This window comes from Anas acuta, chromosome 1, assembly GCF_963932015.1.
Source record: "Anas acuta chromosome 1, bAnaAcu1.1, whole genome shotgun sequence".
NCBI classification, from domain to species: domain Eukaryota; kingdom Metazoa; phylum Chordata; class Aves; order Anseriformes; family Anatidae; genus Anas; species Anas acuta.
In genome coordinates this window covers 189,147,417-189,165,879 of record NC_088979.1, presented here as the reverse complement: position 1 = coordinate 189,165,879, position 18,463 = coordinate 189,147,417, and the positions used below count along the sequence as shown (strand labels likewise).

General features: G+C 45.2%; 1 long non-coding RNA gene across 1 annotated transcript; it reads right to left on the bottom strand.

The window, feature by feature from the left end:
- Positions 1–7,276: 7,276 nt before the first annotated feature.
- Positions 7,277–18,243, bottom strand: LOC137849772 (uncharacterized). Its single transcript, XR_011092072.1, has 4 exons — positions 18,117–18,243; positions 14,844–14,921; positions 12,581–12,664; positions 7,277–10,336 (listed from the first exon to the last, which is right to left on the bottom strand). It is a non-coding gene; the product is annotated as an uncharacterized lncRNA (long non-coding RNA).
- Positions 18,244–18,463: the final 220 nt, after the last annotated feature.

The following is an 18,463-nucleotide window of genomic DNA, read 5'->3' as shown; positions in this document are numbered from 1 at the left end:
CTTTGTGTCTGCAGCCGACAATAACTCGGCAGCAGGTCCGTGAGAGCCACCATCCCCATCAGACACCCAGATACATCCCCTCTGTTCGAGGAGGGGTGGAAAGCGGGCGGGCACCCCGCAGCGGGCTGCCGGGACTCGGTGTTTGCACCAGAGGCTTTGAGAAGGATGGGGCTGTGATTTCTGTTGTAAACCTAATCAGATAGCAAAATAAAAGCAGGGAATCAGCATAATTAATTCAAATCCATGCCTGGCACACAGGTTCTCTGTATGAGCCATCTTTCAAGTCAGCATAAATTGAAGGTTAAGCTGGCCTGCCCTGTTGTAATCAAAGCAACCCATGGGCGGCTTAATTTTAATTACAGCTCCTGGGGACCGTTTAGGTGCTACTCTGGATGCTGCCGAGGCTTTATAAAGAAGATTATTAAAGTTGTCAGTCACAGATCATGAAAGTTCATAAGCGCAGAAAGAATGGGTTGGTACCGGTTTGTCCCCAAGCAGAGCGCAGGGAGGATTAAATAAAAAGCAATGTAAATAGCCATCTCGGATCTGGAAGGCATTTTAGACTTCTCCCTGAAAGTTGCTACATCAATGCAAGTGATTATTCCTGATTTGACTGAATGAAGGAGAAGAATGCTTGGAAATGAGGCACTAAAAATATTGTGTTTCAGATGGGGAGGTTAAATGGCAAGAGTAGGTTTTCCTTCGCATGTGTGGCCCCATCTCTGGTGCAGAGCCAGCAAACGTAATGGCAGGGGCTACCCTGGGGGGTGCGGGCTGCCCTCCTCATGACTTAGACACCAAAAATGAAAGTTGGGCATCTCTTAGGAGCTAGTCACTTAAATTCTCCCTGCTATCAGTGAGAAAGAAGGGAGAGGAGCTCGGTGCATCTATTTGTTAGCTGCTCAGCTGCCTCTGGGTGGGTCAGCTGGTGCCCAGCTGGGATGAAGGAGGGCCCTAGGTAAGCAAATTAAGAAGACACCTGAACCGTAGGGGAATAAACATCTGCTGAGCCCTGTCCACGTTTTGGGATCCCCAGCAACTGGCAGAGGAATAGGACTGGGGATAGGAGTGGGGCGGGGGAGTCCTGCCCCGTCCCTGTGCCCAGCCCTGCACAGCGGGATGGGGACTTCCCTTCCCCAGCCCCATCAAAGCCTGTTCAAAGGAAAACCCGATACTGCTGCGTTGTTGCTGGAGGGAAATATTTCCATAGGAGCAAGGGCAGTAACACACAACTGAGGGCTGCAAGATTTGCCCCTCCGTACAGCCTGAAATCAGTTATTGGTGGCAAACAGGAATCTGATAATGTATATAACATGCAGTACGTATGAAGAGCTGTACGCACACGAGAAGGAAAATGGCTAATGTTTGTGATTCTTAAGAAATATGATTGCCTGGCGCTCTCGTTTGACATTTCAGTGTTTTTGCAAAGCCCTCCGAAGGGAGGAGGCTGTTTATTCTTTGTGCCTCGAGGAGAGGTGAGGAACATTTTTCAGATACTTTCTGCTCACTGGGTTTCCTCACGAATTTCAGACACTCAATAATTTCAGGTTAATAGGAAGCAATAACTCAGAGCCCAAGTCATTCCTCTTGCAAATGCTAATGTTAATCTATAAATAAAACATACATTGTAAAGCAACAACTCCTGCGTGGCAGTGGGTAGCAGCCAGCCTGCTCTTAAATCTTCAGAGCTGGAGTTTTGTGCAGCATGAAACCCTCTGGGGGTGATTGGCATGGCAAGAGTGCTCATGGTGTTTGCCAAACACCCCGACCCCTTATCCAGGCGACTATTGTGGCCAAGGTGGGTAGAGGAGGTGGAAAGAGATACCCAAAGGTGTTTTCCTCCACCTCCCCAGTGTCAGCTGGGTCCTCTTTCGGTGCCCAATACGTGGATGTCCTGGTGGAGAGAGTGTGCACGGGTGGTGGGTGAGGACAGGGGCACTGCCATCAGAAGGGAGAGATGAGGATTTTCACATTTTTCCTAGTGTTGAGCAGTAGAAGCATTCAGACACTAGCTTGTAAAGCAGCTTGGGGCTGGTCTCTTACCTTTTCAGGTCAGCTTTAAAAGATTCACCAAAAGCAAGGAAAATGTAGGTAGCAAAATGTAAGGCCCATGATAAATTGATGAGAACCAGTTCTGAGAAGGAGCAAAGTGATAAATGTTTAAAGAATACACAGACATTATTAAATGAAGCTTGCTTTTCTTTTTTTTTTTTTTTTTTCCTTTAACCACAAAACAGAAATTTGCATTACTGCCTTTTCTCTACTGGCCACAGAGATGGTGGGGAATGAAATAAGCAGTTTCAGCTCCAACAGCAGATCATAGCTTTCACGTACTACTACTGAGGAGAAAATAGCATCCGAGAGCTTTAGCTGCTCAGAGCATGAGTCACCCTTACATAAGCATCTTCGCTGGTACGGAAAAGCTAAGAGCTGGCTTTGGACCTGAGCATCGCACCATGGGTGGACATTGCCCTATTAATAAAATATTCATAAAGTATTTGGAGCGATTCTGACACACAGCACTCCAGAAGCCATGAGATTACTGTTGTTGGGTGATGAAACAGCCCTTTGGGAGCAGTTTCCTGGTGGGAGATGTCTGGGGGTGCAGATGGCATGGAAATGTTGTGGGGTGGAGGTTTCCCATTGAAAAGTGAGGGCCAGGGCTGTGTTCCCATCCCAGGAGCTGCAGAGAGGAGTCCAGGAGCTGCAGGCAGAGCTCACCCTGGCACCAGTGATGAGTCCAGGTCCTGCTGCCTGCTCCCTGCCCTCAGGGTTTCCCCTTGTGGGCTTCAGGAAATTGCTCAGAGAGAGGAAAGGCTGCCAGCCAGGAGGGCAGAGAGGGAGGTGGAAAACCTCCCAGCGAAGCAGGAACCGAGAACATCCAGAGGGAAATTACTGTCTTCATGCAACACTGCTCGTCTCCGTGCTCATTTTATTGCTTTATGGAAACATCTGTCAGGCAATAAGCCTTGATTTTCATGTTGGCAGTGCTGCAGGAGGAAGGTGGAGCTTTATCACTTGGAGACCTAGGCTCTGCTCTCCACAGCTTTTGGCTTCACTTTTAAGCAGCTTGGGGCAGGGATTGCCTGCTTTGTGTCTTCCCCAGCAGGGACCCATTCCGTGCCTCCGCTGTTAGGAGCTATGATAATTAAAAGAATTAATAACAATAATAAAATGGCATGTCTTTCCCTCCATGGCTGGCTCCGTAGGTTCACCATTAACCTTTCAGAAAGCACAGCAAGCAGCCAGAGACACGGAAAGCCGAGCAGGGTGGGCACATCCCCGCTCCCGTGCTCCCACTTCAAGCAGCGATCGAGGGGGCTGTATTTTAGGAACACCATTATATCCTTCATGCGAAATTACCGAGATTTCAATTTGGAAATGAAATCATCACCTACGGCCTCAGTAGTTAACAGGAGGGACCTTCAGTGCTGAGACAATGTTGCTTAAAAGCACAGCATTTAGTAATTATTTGAGTACAGTCATAGTGCATTAACTGTATTGTATATTTATTAATTAAGCTGGGAGATGTGATAACTGGATAATTGGAGGCCTTGGTTCCAAAATCATTTGGGCAACACCTTGGTGATACGAGGATCACCTGTGAGCCCAGCTCTGAGCTTAGTGCTGTCAGTGATGTTCCTACAGTGATTTCTGTCACTTGGCTGCTCACGTGGAGACGTTTTCTGTCGTGTCGCAGTCCCTCCTCACCTGCCAGTGACACACCAGTGCCATCAGTCACCTTCAGGACGTCACAGGAGGGCATCAGAGAACCAGCAATAAAGCAAGTGCCTCAGTGGTGGGGACGGAGCGGGGCTGGGCACGGGGATGAACGCGGAGAGGAAGCATGGCAGGGTACATCTAAATTAAGAAATGCACTGACACAGGAGGCTGACTCATTCGTGTGACAGTGAAACAGCCTCCAGCCCATACCCCGCCTGGGGCCTGCAGTGGTGAGCATCATGTGGTGATTTGTCACCTCTTGCTGAGGTCTGCAGGGGTGGGCCTGGTCACCACTGTTGCCAGAAAGCCCCAGAGTTGCAGGCAGCATCGGAGTCAGCAGCAACCACAGAATCACAGAAACACGACCATTTGGGTTGGAAGGGACCTTAAAGACCATCCAATTCCACCCCCCTGCCATGGGCAGGGACACCTCCCACCAGACCAGGTTATCCAAGGCCCCGTCCAGCCTGGCCTTGGACACCTCCAGGGATGGGGCAATGCAGGGTCCCAGCTCACCCAGGGGTGACTGACAGGCCGTGTCACTGGATAATTCATTGCAAGCAAAGGAACACCTAGGCCAAGTTCAGCTGTGGAGCACTTTCTCCCTGTCACCTGCGCTTTGTGCTCTATAATTTGAATAGGGAAAGTAATGCTCAGCTCATTTTTCTCCCACCTACTTTGGAGCTTCAGAGCGTGCATGTCCTGCAGCAGCTGCTGCTCTTCATCCTTCTGAGAAGGGCACGGTGACTTTCCTGGGACAGAGAGACATGTGCAACAACCTGTAAAAAGTTAAAAATACAATGAAAACATAAGATGTTTTCTTGGGAAAGTTAGTAGTTAGCCCCATCTGGTGAACAGAAGTGTTCACTAGACCTTTTGACCGTGCCAACTCATTTGGTACACTTGTAACACTTTAATGCAGATAAAATATATTTAGCATTGGATAATACGCATCACTTCTGCAGGGAGAAAAGCCCTTTGGGAAGCAGGTAGGATCGCTCATGGGGCAGGTGTGTGTGCCTGCCCTGACCTAGGGAAGGGGAACAGGCACGGTTCTCATGCACCAGGTATGGCCCATCCACCAGAGATGTGTGCTGCCACTGATACCTGCTGCAGCACTTTTAAAAGGCTGCTGGACAGTTGCAAATATCCTAATAACAGCTATAAAACTGGTATATTAAACTGGCATATTAAGTTCAATTAAAAAAAAAAAAAATCTAATGTAAGGTTAAGGATGAACACGTTCATCTTAGTCTATTTAGACTTGAGGACTTCTCCATACTGCCTGGCAGATGGTGGCAAAGAGCCAAAACCTCATCCAAATCCCTGGAGAAGCCAAGGTAGTCCTGAGATGGGACAGCACTGGTGCCTGCTCCCAAAAGAGCCTGAAAACCATGGGTGTTGGGGCACAAAAGGAATTCTCCCTAGCTTGCCAAAACCAATAAGTGGTGTGGAAGGGCCAAGGAGCAGTGACATCCCCGGAGCACACTGATCAGTCACCTTTCTGTCGGTACCTTGTTCCTGGCCTCAGCATCAGAAATTTCCTCTGAAAACACTGCCACAGCCTCAGGCAAGACACCATGTGTAAATCTTGAGGTGAAAATAATTAGCCACTGGAAACATGTACCTAGAAATACAGCAACATCTCCTGTCAGCAGAGATCTTTAAATCAGAATTACCTGTCTGGAAGACATTTTATAGTGCAGTGAGGGACACAGAGCAGGTGCAGGAATGATTTGGTGGAGCCCCATGGTTGCGTGTGAAGAGGGTTGCTCATGGTAATGATGGTCCCTTGTGGCCCTGAAGGATGCGATTTCTCCAGGACCGAGTGCTAAAAATCAAGCAATTTGACATGAATAGTGCTGGAGGGAAGGAGCTGAGTTCGGTGTCTGACAAGCTCATGGTGTGTTGCTTCCCCTGTCTGCTCCTCCAGAGTCAGGTCAGCCTTCAAAAAGGGGGCAATGAACCTCTCAGTCCAGCAGTGCAGGTGACAGAGTGGTTGAGATGCCTGGGAGCTTTCAAGGCTTCCAAAAGTCTCAGAAGAGAAACTTTGCAGATGAAAATCGTTGTGTGTGCAATAACTTTATTCTCAAAGCTATTTCAATGACAAGAAAAATAATTTCATTCGACGACAGATGTTAAAAGTTATTTAGCATCTGAAGAGGCAGTGAAACTCTTTGTGTTACATTTTAAGAATTAAATATTTTAGGTGCCTGAACTCCTGCAGATTCACTAGTCCACCCTCAAGTGAAGAGCCAAAGCAAGCAAGCCATCAGATGAGGCTGAGCCTGATGTTTAAGGACACATAGGGTGCAAGCCGTGTTACCCAATGGACTAACTAGGACTGTCAGAAAGGGAATAAAATCATTGCAGAAGGAAAGTTACAGTGTGGCTCCCAAACAAAAGGGAGAGCAGGCAGCACAAGCGCTGATGTTCACCTAACAAAAACTGAGGACAGAACCAAGGGTGAACACACGGCCAGGTCCAGAAGCAGCAAATATGGCAATGATCATGGTAAGACCCAAAAGTACTCAGCACAGGGGATGAATTCTTATCTTTGCAATCAAAGCAATTCACTTTACTGGAGGGTGACACTCCTACCGTTGGAAAAAAAAAAATAAGACACTAAGATAACAGCAGGACAAAGCTCTCACGAGGAGCATTATCTCAATAAAGTTGCAAAGCAATGTTCAGCAAGAGATTGGTTTGTGACACAGGAAATAAATGAACTAATATTGTGTTTCAAAACAGATACTGGAAATGAGGACGATGTAATCATAGCAAACACATATAAAAACAATTAGTGACAGCCTGATGTTAAGGCAGAAAATTCAGCTTGCTTAATACAGTGGGCACATCAGAAGTTGATCTACCAGAGTGATATTAGCATGTAGGTATAAAAGCCATTATTTCTGAGTGGGATTTTAAATAGCAGGAGAATTCTTCTGTGCTCTGGGGTCGAGAACAGCCTACAAATGATGATACACAAATGGGTATATCTTCTGAGTAGAAGGCAAAAGGCGTTCTTACAAAATGAATTAAGGTACTTAATGAGCTGAGATACATTAGGGAGAGAGCACATCACATTGATATTAATCCCATGAAAATACACATCATGTGAAATCCCATAGCGTTGAGAGAGAAAATAAAAAGCAGAGCTGGATGGTAAACTTAGTTGTTACTGAGCAACTTTTGCTAAGCAATATGCTCACTGAAATAAAACCAAATATATTCTGATGTGAGAGGTTTGTATGTGAGCAGTGCCCCAGAAGGACAGCCGTGCCTGGCTTCAAAAATCCAGTAATTCTGACCTTAAGGCAAAGGTTATGTAAAGTGGAGCATCTTCAATTCCCTGCTCAGAAGGCAGATGTCTGGGATTGTCCCAGCACTCGGCATGGCTGCCACAGCCCTGTCTGCGAGGTCCTAGAGGGAAAGGGGAGAAGCAGGAGGTGATCTGGTGACTCAAGCCCTGCATAAAATGTTGGCACATTTCAGGGAAACATTTTTGATCTGGAAGAATAATCCCAGACAGATGACCAGGAGAAAAAAAAAATAAAAATAAAAATAAAAAAATAAGAAAGAATAAAAGCAGATACACATAAATATAATATTTTAGAACTGTCAACAATGTTTCACAAAATGTAATTCTGGGCTAGGCACCTTCTGCCACGCTACAGAGCACAGAAGCAGAGGTGCATTGTGGCTCACCCTCCCTGGATGTTGGTAAGAAGTCACCATTCTAAGCATGGCTAAGAATCAAGGTTTCAAAACTTAAACCCTCATAAAGTGCTGAAAAGCAGAACATCCTGGCATCCAAGCAACCTCACTCCAAGAGGTGCTCCTTGGCTTGGCCTCCATCAGTGGATGGCCTGATGGTGATTAGCTACAGAGCAGGAAGAATAATTTTGTGCACTGATGGCACTGAATGGAATTGTGTCAACTAAAAATTAGGTCAACTGACTTCACAGTCATCCCTCCTGTCCCTAAATTTATAATGCTGTTGCATCCAATTCACAAATCCATTAAATGCCTCTTCCCTTGACCATTGACTGTAGCAGGAACCAGTGGGACATGCTGTTGTTTTGGCCTTTAAAGCCCAGCAATAACACAGTCACTGTGCAGCACACAGTAAATCACTGCCCATAGCACTGCAGGGTCAGAAATGTGGAGCCCATGGCTTGAGAGCGTTTTGTCTTTTAGATGCACGTCAGGGCTTCACAGAGCATCACCAAACAGGCTGGCAGAAAAATGAGCGCAATGCATGGCTCGGTTTGAGGAAAAAGTCCACACGATGAGTCACCCTTTTTGTCATTCTGAGTCATGTCTCGTGACGGAGTGCAGAGAGAAAAGCCACTCTGGGCTTCATGTTGTGTCACCAAAGAAAAGGACCTGATCTTGTAAAAAGTGCGCTCAGCTGTGCCCTGGAGCAGCCGGGCCTTCCTCCTCGCTTGTAGGGTGAGCGAGAGGGAGCCCTCCAATGATCCTCTTCACCTCCCCTGTCTTTTCCACGCAGGACTGACATCCCTTTGTAAAGCTTTTGCAATACATTAAGGAGCAAACTCCACACAATTTCATCACACATCTTCTCAACTGTATTACCTGTAATTCTTCAGCAGCTTTTTAGTGGTGCTTTGTTTGGTTTTGGTTCTGGTTTTGCTTTTTTCACCATAGCCTCACCATCTTGTCCAGCCTCTGGGTCTTGTCTTTCTTTTTATCAGAACGATGCATTTAGGCTTTTCTCACTTCTGCAGGATGAAATGTTTTGCTAGGCAAACTGGATCATGGAGGGACTCTGAATGGTGCTCTGTGGTAGAAGATTAGTACTATGAAATCTCTTATTAAAATTAGTATCTATATACACATATTTCTGTGGGGATGCTTGAATTAAAATGTGTGAATTGCTGCTTACAAGAAGAAAATATCAGTCTTTTGAAGAAATGACACAAAAATAATCCCCCTTTTATCATAATAAATCCTCTCATATTGGTACTGTTTTCATTCCAAATTATAAGTGGAGAATCAATGCTCAAACATTCCTGAATTTATTTTTTTATGCTGATCAGGACACAATGTTTTGATTCTGGTTTATCATATTGAATAAGTCATATTTGGGGATCTCATACTCTTCTCACTCCCCTTTGGCCCTGGCATGCTACAGGTTTAGCTCTCTCTTGCCCCATTTCAGTTTCTTCCTGTTGCTGGGACACTGCAGTGGGAGGGGAATTAATCAAGAATATTTCAGGTTAAATGATCAAAGGATTTTATTTTCCACTAGAATATTATGGAGAAAAAAAAAAAATCATCTGGAAAATGTCAGTTTCAGTGAAACGCTTTCAAACATCTTCTCTATTACAGCACTTAATTTCTACATTTTGCTTAAGATTTATTTTTTTATATATTCATTAACTGTAACTCTTGATGGAAACACAGCACAGAAACCAAGAGCTGTGCAGTGTTTTCCAGCATCTCACGCACAGGGAGAAGAGAAGGCTTGTGCCGGCTCCTGCCCGTCTCCTCTGGCATCCGTGCCAGCTCAATCTGCAGGATCGTGGCATTTTTCATACTCGGTTATCCCCACTGTTTGACATTTTTGTCCCTTCCTCAACTGCTCTGCCATCACGTTAATTAACAGTTAAGCCATTAGCACTGCCTACATTTTCATGACAGCCCCCAGGGCTGGAAGCAATTAGTTCAATACAAAACTACTACAAATATCACCAAGTGAAGGGAGAGACAGACCAGCTCTAAGACAGGAAATAATAATGCCAAGTAAGTTTCATCCTTCCTCCTTTCCAATGGTGTTGACAAATTTGTTTTTATGTGCACTTTTTCTTTTCTTCCAAATAATGATCTTCCTGAGGGAACACTACTGATTTAAGTTTCATATTCTGCTTCAATTCATATTCAATTCATATTTTTATATCCTGCTTCATATTCATATTTGCAAGAACAAGAACTTCAAGTCAGCCTTCTCAGCTTTTCCTTCTGAGCCTTGGCAAACAAATTATTTTATTTCCAGAAGTGCTGAGCACCCAGTGCTCCAGCTGAAGTCAGCAAAAGATATGAGATGCTTTACAGCTCTGAAAACCACATCATTTATTTACTGACATCTTAAAGATTTAAGAGAGAAAGTTAGTTTCCCGTTTCTTCTTGACCTTAAATGATAGAGCTGCAAAACTCTTTGGAGCTTGTTCTATCGGTGATTCTCCTCTGTAGTTCTGAAAAGTTCTCCAAATACTTGAGCACAAAGGGAACCTCCCTGAACTCACTGCTCAATGCCATTTCTGAACATGCTTTTGCAACTTCTGCTGCTGCTGCATTTGGCTGAGGACTGCTCTGATGCTCTTACCTGCTTCCCCTGAGCATCCCCTTGCTCTGGAGACCTGGAGGATTCCTTTATGCCATGAACATTAGAGTCAGAGTCACAGAATGGTTTGGATTGGAAGGGACCTTAAAGTCCATCTCATTCCAACCCCCTGCCATGGGCAGGGACACCTCCCACCAGCCCAGGCTGCCCAAAGCCCCATCCAGCCTGGCCTTGGACACCTCCAGGGATGGGGCAGCCACAGCTTCTCTGGGCAGCCTGTGCCAGGGCCTCACATTCATCTTGTTCCTAGAAATTCAAGGGGAAACACCTTATTTGCCTGCAAGTTTTAGCTTCCCAAAGAGCCATTTGCATCCTTCACTGTTGCCAAGTAGAGAACTAAAATCTTAGCTTCCTGAACAGCACATTGGTATGAAAGACATGCTGTGGCTTCTTGGCCTCTGTTTGCATTTGTGCAGCACACGCAGGACTTCCTCCTCCCTCTGCAGATGAGCTTCTTTCATCTGCCCTCATGTTCCTGATCTGCCACCAGGTTTTTCCCATCTCCCTGTCTGGCCAGCAGTGCCATGGTGTGGGTGAAGGGGATGGAGCTGCTGTGGGTGGACCCTGCAGCCACGCTGGCAGCACAGGTCAGCAGCTCAGCCCCTCCATTAGTGTATGAGTTTCTCTTCCCTTGGGTTCAAGTCCTAGCTAGGAGAAGAGAGACAGGAAAAAGTGCCTTTTGGGAAAGCACACGATGGAAGATAGCCTTCAGGATGCCTGGGTGGCTTTGGGGCTTGCCTTGCTCCTGGACTTTCAGGTACCAGGAGTCCTGTGCTGGGCATTTCTCATTAGGACAAGAAAATGTCATGTTTCAGTCTGTCACTGAAGAAGCTGTGCCTCACTGGGAACATGAGAACTGAGAAGGGGAGAGACACTCGTGGTTGCAGCACACTGCAGAGCATTACTGTGGGGCTGCCTCCCCTGCTGACAGGCTCGAAAGGGAGGTGCGTGGTATGTAATCCTAGAGCTGGGGAGGTCGTTTTCTTGTCAATGATGATTAAAAATTGGATTCCAGCAAAAGTTTGGTTGTGCTGCATGGTGCTAATCTTGGGAACTAAGATAGGGGTGGACTGAACCTCCAAATTTTATTTAAAGCATGAATAAATTTTCTAGACTTCTGTTGCACCGGAGGCTCATTATGCATGTGCTTCAGTCTTTCATTCCTCCAGTGCTTCTTAACCCTATATATATGTCCAAATAAAACAGGTAAAACACAGTTAAATCCATGACACTGAATTGTGGCAGTGTTTAAGACAGTAAGGTAAGAAAAAAAAAAAAAGGATGCTTTTGTCTTTCCCATTGCTGCAATCACCAACCCTTTCATTTAACAGATTTCTTAGCACCTTGTCCATTGGGCAGAGGGAGAAAAAGGAGATGAAGAATCTGAGTGATGAATAAGAGGACTCGAGTACCCACAGCATCCTGCATTTTACCTCCAAAGCCCTCCCCTATCTCTGCAGCAGCACAAATGTACTAAACTGGGCAGGTGGCGAGGTGGAAATCTGAATGCTCTGGCACAGTGGAAGTGAGAAAACGCAGGAAAAACATCCGTGGCCTCTCTTCAAGTCTCTCTAGAGCTCATAGAATCCATGACCAAGGTGATCCATGCCCAAACTCAGTAACTGAGATGCCATGTCACAGCACTAGCCATCTCCTGTGAGAGCAGCCACCAGTAATATCTACTCAGCCCTAAGACATCACTGGGTTTAAAGCCAGACTGTGAATCAGATGAGCCTAACTGTTGCTAAAGTACAAAAATTGGGTAGAAGAGCTCACCAGGGAGGGTTTTGCTGTTTATGTCTTTTCATTCTGATTTTTGGAACCATGCCTGTCAATATTTCCTAGCTCCCACTGAGACCACCGGCTGCACTCACTCTTTACAAAAGGTCTTTTGCAAAAATAGGTTTGTCATTTTAATCCAAAATGCCACTTGCTGATACTGCCTTCAGACCTAGAATCTGCTAGTTTAAGGGAAGCACCGCACCGCCTTGGATGCAAGCACTGACATTTCGGGGGTGAGATTCTGCCTTCACCATCCTGAGGAGTCAACTGTGCCTCTCTGGGCAGCACTCCCAGCACCAGCTGCTAAAGTGACTCTTTGTCCTGCAGACCTCACCGTCATCTGCCACACTTCCATCCCCCAAACCAAGAGCCCGTGATGGCCACGGCATCACTCCCACCACCGCTATCCCCTCTGCAGCTCAGCCACATGCCCTATGAGCGGTGTGTGGGTGATGGACAGGGCTTTGTGCACACCTTAAGGGAAACCCACACACCAAGGGCAGATGGGGAGGTCAGGATCCTGGTCACAACCACACAGCTGGTCTGGAGCACTGAGGCTTTCCCCAGGGCAACCACAGGAACACACGAAATGCTGTGCTTTGGAAGTGGCCAAACCTGCCCAGCACTAGGGGCATCACCTCTGCCCGCTTACCTGCCTGATACGGAGTGCAAAAAAATGGTTTGGAGCTGATTCCTCCGCTCCCTTACCGTCAGTTTCTGTCCTTCCTGTTCCTACTTTGTAGAAACAACAGCATCAGCTTATTTTTCCTCGTGGCCAAGTTTCTTCCAAGCCTGATGGGCATAATAAGCATGAGAAAGGATTTATCTGATACTGGAAACACAGCTTATGTGCTGTTGGATGTTCTCTTATGTTGCAAATTGCTTTATTTGGTACAACTGTCCAGGGCCTGGTGTTATTTCAGGCACATTGGAGATTTATATCCAGACTTTTGAAGGCACAGGCTTTACTTATTTTAGTAGGAGTTATTAATATTAAGAACATTGGTGTGTGACCTGAAGGTGAAACAGCTAAGAAATTATGGTCCTTTTCTGGACCAGCCTCCAATTACTCCCTAGCATATGATTAACATACTGATTGTTATTATCATCACCACAGCTATTACTGTTCAAGATCCCTCTATATAGTGTGGAATTTAACCACTATAGGATAAGAAATAAGATATTTTTTTTTAATTATTTTTTTTTTTCCTGCAGTTTTTACAACATCTGGCCAGATGAAAGGTCAGCATCACCTCCCTCTGAAAACCTGCCAGCTGGCTTTGGATTTCCACAGGTACCACAAGCATCGAGCATCCCACAGAATACACCTTTGACTACCCATCTACCACAGTGTTTTCCCTGTAACCGTGCATCACAACTCCTATGGGGGAGAAGTAACAGAAAGAGCCAGAGGATGCTATATTACAGATCAGCAAGAACAGGAGAAGCAACATTGCAGGAAAAATGTACTAACTCGTGGTTTTACATTTACAGACCTTAACTGCTGGCAAGAGCTCAGCTGCAAGAAGTCAACGTGCAAGCAGCAGCCCATCCTTGCCCTGCCTTCCTGGAGAGGTGATGCTGCCACACACCCAAAGGCACAGAATAATTAGACCCTACCAAGTACTGGGGGAACGTCCTGGGGCAGCCAGCCAAAGTACTAATTTGTAATCCTCTCCTTGACTGAAGAATAACTAAGCAAAGTAAGGACCCATGCTTACTAATGTTTAGTGATATAAATGTTTCCTCCATGCAGTAGACCTCTGCTTTATTAAAGCACTCATTCTTTCTCACTCGGTCATTTGTATATTTTGATGTTTCTTTCATTTTACCAGCCATTTCACTGTCCATAAAGAAATAGAGCATTTGTTCAGCAAATGAGTTATTCCAGTTTTGTTGCTGATTATTGTTTTGCAACGAAACCAGAGGCTCCCCTAGCAATATTTTTCAAGCAAATATTTTTCTCACTGACAGAGCTAGAAAATCTGGAGGGTCTGAAGCCAAAGAAATATATGTAAAGTTAATTTCAGCACAATTTTAGCTGTTCCACCGCACACCTTGAGCAGCTGTCTCCCAGCAGCGGCGTGAGGCAGCACGGCACAATGCAAACCGCTTCCTCGGCAGCAATTTCATTACATGGGGCTGGAGAGCAGAAAGGAAAGCAGAGCTCACAGTTTACAAATGCAATTGGTTTTCATCGATCAATAATGACTTCCTTTGGAGTCAAAACCTTTTCCCTGCAAAATAAAGTAAGGAGCCAGCTCATTTATATTGGTGTATTTATTAATACAAATTAATGTATTTATGTTGATGCAGGATATTGTGCTCCTCCATGTAACAGGGGATGGACTGTTTTGTGTACTGCTAGTACTATAGTTTCTGCGCTTTAAAACTTCTTCAAAGGCCTCTCTGAAAAAGTCCTCCAATATCCTAAGGAGCAAAGCAAATCCCTTGGGAGCAGAAGCCTTAAAAAGCCTGACCCAGGGGTCTTCAAAGCAGTTTAAACCAGTCTGATAAGGGAACTGGAATTAAATCATTGGTGACAGCAGAAATGGTGTCCCACTGGGAATCCTCCAAACCATCCCCAATTTCTGGGGCAGACCCCATGCTTTCTGCTAGGGATGTCCTGAGCTCCTGAGAAGAAGTTGCCATGGGACATCTTGAGACCTCTTGAGACCCCTTGAGACCAGGCAGTTTCTTAGTTTCTTAGTTTCTATGGTACTTAGTTTGCCATTTAAACAAGATTTGGCTTACAGGAGCCAACGTTATGCCAAGGAAGATGTGTGGCACCCAGCTAAGATAACATGAAAGGTAAATGAAAATCCATTGCACCATTTGGGTTTTGACTTCTGGGTCTCTGCTATGAATTTGGGTCCATCTCCTTGTTTTGCCTCAAAGTAGCATATAGTAAAGGTGCTAGCTGGCATAAAGGTGGCATGGTGGTATGGCTGGGAGAGGAGCATCCACTGACCTCAGTCCTTGCAGTGATAGCAGCCAGGTGAGCAAAAGGGATTCCGAGAAACATTGGTTGTGATCCACATCCCCCACACTGTGTAAAGAGAAAGGGATAAAACAATAATTTTTATCCTGTTTGCAGGTAAAATTCTGAAAATATTTAACTGTTAAAGTTGTGATCTGCTTGCCCACACAAAGGTAATCACACCATGTAAGAGGCATATGCTGCCTTGGCACACACAGTCAACCGAAGAAGAAATAAATTGATCCACTTCGGTGGGGAAAAGGGAGAGCATATGCTACTCTTCAAATTAAGAAAACATTGTATTATTTATTAAGGTCAAACTCAAGATTCTTGATTCCTGAGCAGACTAGCTGCTTGTAATCTGTCAGTATAAAAATGAATCTTTTAAAATTAATTACAGTGAAAGCAAGCCATTTGTTTAAAAAGTCAACATGTTTCTAACGGCAAAATGTCCTGAAGTGGTTGGAAATCTGTTAGCATTTTCATTCTTGTAATTACATTTTGAGATGACTGGAAGAAGAAGAAAAAAAAAATGTTTTTCAACAGCTTTATGCCCAGAACAGAGGCAAATTTCTGAGAAAATTGGAATTCCCAGTCCAGAGAAACACATAGTAATATTTGCTCTCAACTTACGAAAAGCTGACAGCAAGCTGTGCATTCCTGTTTTAATTCGTCTTGATTAAGCATTTAGTACAGAGTCACGGGTCAGATACTGTAGGCTGCTTTCTTTGTTGTTCAGTATCAGACTTCCCTTTCAAATGCATCTTGACAAGTTCCCTTCAGCTTGTGGGATATATTTAGCACACAGATTTATTTTTAGGAAGGCCATTTATACTCGCACAGAAATAGGCACTGGTCCTTTGGTATCAAATTCTTACTTTGGGGGTTTGGGATGGAAAAGACAGGAAAATTACAAATATTTATATAACTCCTAGGTTTTAGGAAACCTCTTGCTAGCATTTTTGCATAAGAGGAAATCTGTTTTCCACAGCACAATGTACAAGAAGCCCTCGAGGCACATATCTCTGGTAATATGCACTACTGAGCATATGAGCTGCGTGTAATGTTTTCACTAAGGGTGGGTATTGCTAGTGGCCATGTGAATGACATATTTCCCCTAATACAGACTAGGCATAGCCAAGGATTTTAATCAAGAGTTTAACATTACCTTTCACAGAACTGTGGTTTGTAAGGGATAAATCTTTTTACTCTGAACTGAAATATCAATGAACAGCTGCAGTATGACTTCTGGACACGGGGACTCCCCCCCTGAACCCACCTCTGAACACTCAGCATCACACACCCAAATCCTGGCCGTGCTTTTTGACCAAGGGATGTCCACCACAGGGAGCAGCACCACTAATAGTGGGGGATAAAAAACATGCCACTACTGGACCTGCACAAACAGAGCTGGTCCCACACAGCTGAGCTTTCTGTGCTGAGCCTTGGGCAGCCCTAAAACTCTTGCTCCAGGGCAGCCCTGTCCCCTTTTGCTTGCACTGCACGGCTCTGTTGCACCCTTCAGAGAGCAAGGCGAGGTGGCCTACACGTTGTAAGCTGCTTGTTCACTTATCCTCCCCCCAGAAGAGAAGCATGAACTGTGAAATAATGTTTCAGTTTAAGTCGTTGGTTTGGTTTGTTGGGCTGTTTATTTTTCATTTGCTTGTTGATGGTATTCATTATTGCTGTTGTTATTTGCATATGTTCTACACTTATCCTAAGAGAGGGACGGGTCTAAGAAGCGTGCCCTGAATTGATAATGACAAGCAATATGATCTGCATGGTATTTTCCACTTTTCAGCAGTCTCTGAAAAATTGTATTTAGTTCTGCGATAAGCTTTATCCTCCCTGCACAGAGCAGGATTGTCTAAATGACTGATTTTTTAGGTCAATATTGGAACCTTAACACTTAAAAAAAAAAAAAAAAAAAAAAAAAAAAAGTAGTTCAAGGCAACTACAGATTGAAATCTTTCAAAGTTTGCATCACATCTAGAAAGTTTGTTCCAGGCTGGCTTGGGAATTTGTGACTGATTTAAATTTGCTAAGAAATTCCTGAGAAAAGAAGGCAGCTTCTCAGGAAGAGGAGAGCCCAGATCTTATCCCTTGAGCTGCTGGCTGGGTGGCTGGGGACATACAGGAGTGACAGCCCCCTCCTGGGCTACGGGGCTCCCAGGGCAGGGTTTGGGGTAGGAGAGGTGCCTGAGCACCTCCCTCACCTCAATGCTGCAACCCCAATGCCCAGCTGGTGGTGTGGCCACCATCATGTGCCCCGGCTGATGTGCCCTCAGCATAACCTGTGGAGACACAGATCAATGGGAATGGGCTGGAGGCACAGCACCTGCCAGGCCGTGCCCCACGCACAGGACTCTGTCTGGCAATGCCACACTTTGCAGTGCATGCTGGCATGAGCAGGCCTTGGCCACAGATCATGTCGCAGGAGAAGACTGGCAAAAATCTTCATCCTGATGTAAAACCAGGAATCAGCCAGAGTAGGTGCACCCATGCAGGAGCAAGAGAAGGAAGGTGCTGAGCCTGCCTGCGTGTTGAGGCCAGTAGAAGCTCAGCAGGACTTGGCCATGAGAGCTCCAAGCACAACAAGGCTGACCCAGCCGGCTATAAGGCATCACAGAACGATTTGCTCAGCTAGGACCATTCTCGTATCTCTCCCCATCCTCCAGCACATTTACAACCCTTCCCAGCTTTCTGCTATTTGGAAGTTGAATAAACGTTGTTCTTGGTTTATCCTCCAAGTCATCAACAAAAATATTGAGTCACACAGAGCCCAGGGGAGGTGGCTGTGGGAGCCACAACTGCTGCATCCTCACTGGCAGCACAGTTCTGAGCAGCAGCTCCCAGCTCAGGGGCCCACAGACAGCTTGGCCCCCACTGGGTGGCTGTTCAGAAACTCATCCCGAACCAAAACCCTTCTGAAACTTCAGTCTATACCTCCTTCCATGTGGCCTATCATATTGCCATGAATGAAAATGACCTTTGTTAAAACACATTCCTGTTAAATCTGTGCTAGTTGCTACTAGTTTTGATATTGGCTGGGGGTTTACCAATGGTTCTGTTATTTTTTCCCCAGAACAACAAATTCACCCTGTTCCCCACTGTAAAGATAAGATGGCTCCTAATCTAACCCATCCTCCTCTGTTTTCAGTGATAAGCCTCTAATTGCTCTCAGATTGCTTCATCTGAATCTCAAAATTCCCTGTGGAATTTTATTAGCTCCAGAGAATTCAGGTGGAAAAAAATGTAACTTACTGATTTATGCTCTCAACTGGTTTTCTTTCTCCTAACCCGATTCATACCCTTTCTCAATGACCCTGACAGGGAATGCTGAAGCAAAAAGAAAAAAAAAATACTTCAGTCTGCTCAATATCATTTATAAATAGCTTTTCTTCCCTCTGAGCAGAAGACCAAATCCTCCTTTTATAATCCTCTCACTACTAATCTAAATTTAGACTATTTTCTTGTTACCTTTCATGTCCCTTGCTGGCTGTATGACATTTTATGCATGGGCTTTCTAATTTCATCCTTATATATGCTTGTGCTATTCTTGTGTGCAGCTCCCTAGACATGTGACCTAATATCAATTGCTGTATACTTTC